This window comes from Notechis scutatus, chromosome 2 (assembly GCF_049901735.1).
Source record: "Notechis scutatus isolate UNSWTSFEM ecotype Mainland chromosome 2, rNotScu1.2, whole genome shotgun sequence".
Lineage (NCBI taxonomy): Eukaryota > Metazoa > Chordata > Lepidosauria > Squamata > Elapidae > Notechis > Notechis scutatus.
The window spans coordinates 84,377,766-84,383,832 of record NC_142010.1 but is presented as its reverse complement, the minus strand read 5'-3'; the positions used below and the strand labels follow the sequence as shown (position 1 = coordinate 84,383,832).

Here is a 6,067-nt window from a genome sequence, read left to right as displayed (position 1 = left end):
TTTAGTTGTGTTTTTATTTTAAAATAAAAATAAAATAAAAATGTTGGTAGAGGTGTGGTAGCTCCTTGATGAACTTATTGTTTTGTTTGCTTCTTTGTCTGGTGTTAATCCCTTCTTATCTAGGTATTGGATGCTGCGTGATTAAAGTAGTTAATTGTTTCTGAGATGATTGAAATATATGGTAGTGTTATCTTTTTTATAGCTTGTGATAGTTGTGGTGTAGTGAGTTGAATGGTCAGCCACTCCATAATTACTGCAAGGTTATATCGATGGCTTGCTACAATTATGATAGTATAAATGTTTATGAAAAATTATTCATTATTAAACTTTCCTCCCTTTTTAATATGGTTGATATTGGAAAAATACTTAAAACAATTTTAAAGTATTTACCAGTTAAGAGACATCAGCTATAATCATAAAACCATTGGCTATAATTCTGCTTAGAACACAATTAATGTCAGACAATATTGAGCCCAGAGTGCTACTAAACTAAATAAGCATAATATCTATAAACCACAATTGTATCAGGTTTTATTAGGAGGAATATATAGAAATGTTTATTAGGTGTTTAGGTTCCAATATTTTCCATACAATTCACTAGGATATGAACTCACAGGTTTTTTTCACTCTCCTTGGACAAGCTTTCTGGCTGGCAAGCCTTCAACGTAGTCTTGTGTTTTAGGTTCAGCCTTTTTACAATTTCCAGCTTTTCTGGCAGAGCAGTGAAAATGTGAGTTTATGAAAAGGTCTGCATTTCTACGAAAGCAGATTTTTTTTTTCAGTTAAGTAAAATCTTGAAAATTCCAACAATTTAAAAAAGAAATTCTAGCTTTCCACCCCATGACCGTAAAAGCTTACATACAATCTCTCTGCGGCCAATTTCAAGAGTCAACAGTAGCAAAACTTATATGACAATAGTGTTAAGAGTAAAATAAATTATTTATGCCTTGCTTTATATCTCTTCCAATCCTAAATAAATGGCCAAGATTTACCCATTTTGGAAGTTTATTATAATTTCTGAGTAGAAATCTGTTCCTAAATTTGACAAATCATATCTGCTCATTTTAATTAGATTTTTAAATCTTGCCTGTGATGGCAAACATACCTAATATTCATTCCTATTCCTATTTTCCCAACAACAATGATCTGAAGGAAATGGGCAGTTAAGTATGAAATATGAATGCAATGCAATGCAGTTCAGTAGGTCTGTGGGGGCTGAGAGAGAGTTACTGGCCCAAAGTTACCCAACTGGCTTTCATGCCTAAAGTGGGACTGGAACTCACAACTTAACAAATCTCAGACATTTCCATGGGAACTGATCTGAATTCCACCCAAATGGCTGCAACCGTGGCATGGGTATCAGCACTGATCAGTCTGCCAGAAAAAGGTCCCATGTGTAAAACAAATAATTTGTTTCTAAAACCAGCATGTAGAAAAGTATTGTTTTGTCTTTCAGGAACTGTTTATATCAAGGAAGCTTATGGTAGACATCTTGCCACAAGCAAACAGCCTTACAAAAAAGATGTTAGGGAAGTTTGCATCATAGAAGGAGATTATTGGATCATTTACAGAAGCTGAAAATAAAGGTTCTAAGGAACCAAAAATTGGATGTAAACAGAATTTTTGTTTTATTGTTTTTTATGCATTAGAATTCCCCAGTGAAGTGGCTTTTTGTCTCACTAATATGGACAGTAAAAAGATATATATGAGCTACATGCTTCTAGTCTACAGCACGCACCCATCTCAGCAGTAAATCTTCATAATTTCTGCAATATCATGATTGTCAAAGGCAATAAGGAAACAGAGACGAAAACTAGGAATAGAATTCTAGCGCAATTCCCAATAGGGAATCTTATCTTGATGATCTCCCAGCATTTTTATAATATATTTTTATTAGCTTTACACTGAAAAGGAAGTCTCCATGTATTTAGACATTAAATATGACTGAAAAATAACATAAATGAGCAAGCTGATTATTTACTATACTTGTTTTAAAAGATATGTGCAAAGCAGCCCCCAATTGGTGGCTTCTTAAAATAAATAGATCTCTCAGACCACCGCTGGGCAGAAGCTATCAAGGAGTCCAGCAATACAAATCCAAGATATTGTATTATTGAATGTCTGCCATAGGTTCTTCCGGACATCTGGAAGGATTTAAATTATAGCAATGGGCTAGTCTATTGGGACATATAGAGCACTCTCACACGTGTTGACCTGTGAACCCTTAGCTCTGGGTAAATGCTGTTCAAGCTTCCTAAAATACTTTGTAGCAATTACAATAAAGTATCATGTCTTGCCTGCCATTAGTACATCAGGTTGTGTCATCAGCTTCTTGGAGCTGTCTTTTTCAGTGTTTATCCTGTGGAGATGGCTTTCTTTCTGTCCATTGATTCATTTATTTTTAACGCTTTAGGGGTCATCAGGTTTCACCAGCTGTGCCATTTAGCTATGCTTGCTGCAAGAGAGTAGTAGAAGGTGAGAAATAAGATCGAAGGAGACCGTATTAGTTGCAACCAAATACATTACTTTTCAAAATGAACTTCCCATATCTTTCTTTGCTAAATTGTGTACTGGGGATGAGTATGAAAATGTAAGGAATTTGTGACATAGACATACACAGTAAGAAACAGAAAGAGTTGTTTGAAGAAGGATGGCATCTTCCGACAAATTCTGCCCCCCCCCCCCAAAAAAAATCTGGGGGAAAAAATAAAGCAGCAGCCTCCACCTATGTCTCCAAACTGGCCCATCCTCTTCCCATCTTCATCTTACCCATTAATGGCCTTTGCTTTCACTCAATTCAGTGTTAATTGTAGTCCCAGAAACTAAAATTTGACAGATTTGAGTCTGCATTTTGATCAGAGATAGCAGTGAATAGGATGAAAAGTATTAAAAAGTAGCACAGGGTCCTAGCTAACAGGAAGGGGTGACATCCTTTTTCCAGTGTAAAAACAGAACAGGTAGTCAGCCTTTACAATCCATGCACTTACGACTGTTGCTGCAGCATCTCCACAAGCACATGATCAAAATTTGGGCGCTTCGCAATCAGCATGTATTTACGATGGTTACAACATCCTGGGGTCAACTTGGATGTTCAGGTGTTGCTTTGTCTCTAGAAATTGCCACAGTTAGAAGAAGACCAAAGACAAGATTCCTACAGAAAGGAGCAACTCAGAAAAGCTTCCTCTCTTTGTAATTTGTAGTTGTAGAGGAAATGGCAATTAAGACAGCCACCAGTGAGGAGATGCCGGTTGCTGTGAGTATACAGTGTTATATTACAACCCCAAACTTTGCCAGGCTCTGTGATATAGGAAGGGCAACATAAATTTGAGGGAACCTTTAATTACTATCTGGTAGTGACCTAAGGATTCCAGCCCCATAAACCAAAGACTGTTGTAACTATCATTAATCTGCTACTTTTTATGGATTTCAATTGCTGTTGTATTGCTGATTTTAAGGAATGAGTTTTTGTCTGCCAAAACAAAAGTAGAACATAAAGTAAATTAGATCCATGAGAAAATAAATCATAAGCAACACTCAGTAATTATACAATATGTAACCCTCTGTAGTGGCTATAAGACTGAATCTCCACTGAGAAACAACTGTGGTTATTTTTATGTATCTTTGGCTCCTTTTGAAAGCCATAGCTTTCAGACTAAGAATAGAAACAAAATTTTCCAAGTGTCCAAATCTACAAGAAGGACAAATTCATAGATTTGGTGAAAACTAATTTTACCAAGTTGAAAGAAAAGAAATTTTAAGAGAAAGAAAGAATTTAAAAGAAATTTAAAATCCTTTAAAAGAAAGAATTTTAATTTTACATGCTCCAATGTTCACATGATGTGTCTCAATCAAGATCCAGTCCTTCAGCAAACCTGCATGTCTTTAATAGTTAGACACTGGTCCTCTTTTAGTTCTTACTTCTGGTCTTTCCAAAGGAGGCTCTAACTTCTCTCTCCAATTCCTGTCTTTTTAATGTTTTTCTTTCCTCTGGAGGGAATTAGTTTTCACTGAGAAATTATGTTGCTGGGATCAGGTTGGATTTAGGAAAACCATAAAAATCTGGCTAATCCAGTGGATCTTGTGGGATGGGATGCTGGAATGTTGTTTCATCCTGTGGATAATCATCTTGTCTGATTAATGTGATTCCTCTATGTATAAATATAAGCCATACAAATGTTGTTGTACTTGTTTTATGGTAAGTTTATGTATACCAGGTATTTACCTCAGCAGTAGCTGTTGACAAAATGGCAGTCATGACAATACAATTGGAACCTGCTGCAAGATGACACACATACATGTATAGTACTTCTCTGTACCACTGATACCCTATGAAGAATGGCTAAAGGAACAAGGTATATTTAGATTAATGAAGAGAAGACTGAGGGGAGACATGATAGCAGTCTTCCAATACCTGAAGGACTGCTACAGTGGAAGAAGACGGCTATTTATTTTCCATAGCACCTGAAGGCAGGACAAGAAACAATGAGAGGAAGCTCATCAGAGGGAAGTTCAACCTAGAAATAAGGAGGAATTTCCTGAGAGTGAGAACTATTAAGCTTGTCTCTCAAAGTTGTAGCTGCTCCATCACTGGTGGTTTTCAAGAAAAAACTGGAGAACTATTTCTTTTGAGCTGGTATAAGGACTTCTGCTTTGTTTGGATTTGAAGCCCTCCAACCTTGTGATGCTATGAAAAGAAATGGAATTTGGATTGCCTTGCTGCAACTACCTTCTTGCTCGTTTTGAACCTCTGCAAATATTGAATGGATGAATTAACTCAGCTCTAGAGTTAGTACGAAACTAATATTATTATTAACTAGCTGAATGTTTTGTGAGAGCTGAGCTAGGAAAGATCTAACTTGATTATAATGCTGAGGCCCCAAAATTGGCAAATTGGATGCGTCTAAGGAAAAAGCATGGCTGAAACTAGGATTAGTATAACTCCAGTGCAATAGTTTCAAAATGCATTTGTTCCTCCAAATAGTTTGCAGAAAACATTTAAAAAACGCTCCTGGGACCATTACTGACTTTCATGGAAAGAAAGAAAACATTTTGAATGTAGCCTGCCATTTCTTAAACTCTGCTTTTACTCAATGTATATGGCAATCTGTTTTAGATCATGATCAGCTGTATTTGATGGCAGTATTTGACGCTGGAGCAGTCAGTATTCTAAGAAGCAGCCAGAGTTAAGTTCAAGGAATGGGTTTAATAAAGGTAGTTACAACATAGTTTAATTCTTACTGAGCCATATTCGTGCTGAAATAGCATTTCATCTTCAGCTGCTGGTCTGGTCTCCCTTTCCAACTCTTATATTTTCTGGCCTGTTGGTTTTGGTTTTGAATAAATTTTGTTTTATCCTAGAATAAAAAAGAACGGTATCTGTAGTTCTTTCAAATGGAAGGCTATGACTTTCAGTCTATGTTTAAAAGTTACTATATAGCTAGGCACTTCAGCTTTGGAATTTCTCAACTATTTCCTCAAAATGAATAGGCATTTTGTTTAGGTTTTTTTTTTTTTAAGCACATAAGATCTTAAAGCATGTCATCTGGATTAGTTTTTGCCTCTTTTAATGTAAACCTAGCAATTATCAAGTCAATCTTTTCTGTTATATAAATTCTTTCCTGGTATGAAATGACCCTTCCTGTTAATTTCACAGTTTCAGATGAAGCTACAGTGATTAAATATAACAAGGACTGTACTAGCTGCATTGCTGGGTTAATTGTTTTAAAAGGCAAGCAAGTAACATGTAAAAGAAAAAAAACAGAACACATCAATAATATGTAAAATAGCAATAATCAACAAGTATCACAGAAAACAGTAATAGTCATATATGAATCACAGCAAATATTAGATAATTTTGTTACTTAATAAACTTCTGAATGTATTTTCTCTCTCTCTCTTTTAATGTGACACTCATGCCCACATATTTTCATTATTTCCAAGAAAGCTTCATCAAGAGTTGAACACTTGCTTTGTTATTTAAATGGCTTTTCTCCATACAGATTAGCATTATTTAATCTTCTTCTGACAAATGCATAAGAACAATCTTGTCCAATAAATCAGCTGAAAT

At 35.5% G+C, this 6,067-nt stretch overlaps 1 long non-coding RNA gene across 1 annotated transcript; it reads right to left on the bottom strand.

Moving 5' to 3' along the window:
- Positions 1 to 2,096: 2,096 nt before the first annotated feature.
- On the bottom strand, positions 2,097 to 5,337 carry LOC148132107 (uncharacterized). The gene is made up of 3 exons (XR_015747295.1): positions 5,239 to 5,337; positions 2,988 to 3,109; positions 2,097 to 2,455 (listed from the first exon to the last, which is right to left on the bottom strand). It is a non-coding gene; the product is annotated as an uncharacterized LOC148132107 (long non-coding RNA).
- Between the last annotated feature and the right edge of the window lie 730 nt (positions 5,338 to 6,067).